A 304-nucleotide genomic window follows, 5' to 3' on the forward strand; every position below is an offset into this window, starting at 1 on the left:
CCAATTCAAACAAAATTCGATGTTTGGTCTGCAATAACTGGCTCCAAAAAAAAAAAGCTTGTTGCCCCACAACTGGTCTGCTACTTTGTCTGTTTGCGCCACCTGTCGACTAGAAATGTGAACGCAGCCACCAGGTTAATGCGTTGATCCGATAGCCTGTTTCTACCTGTATCGTTCACGCTGGTGTTATTCGACGCATAAATGCTGCGACGATTCATGGAAGTGTTTTGAACTTGGGCGTATCTGAAGTATTTAAGCTAAGCTTATGTGCGGAAAATAACTAAAATGTGTTTATATTGTCTTA

Source organism: Anguilla anguilla, chromosome 9 (assembly GCF_013347855.1).
Source record: "Anguilla anguilla isolate fAngAng1 chromosome 9, fAngAng1.pri, whole genome shotgun sequence".
Classification (NCBI taxonomy): Eukaryota; Metazoa; Chordata; class Actinopteri; order Anguilliformes; family Anguillidae; genus Anguilla; species Anguilla anguilla.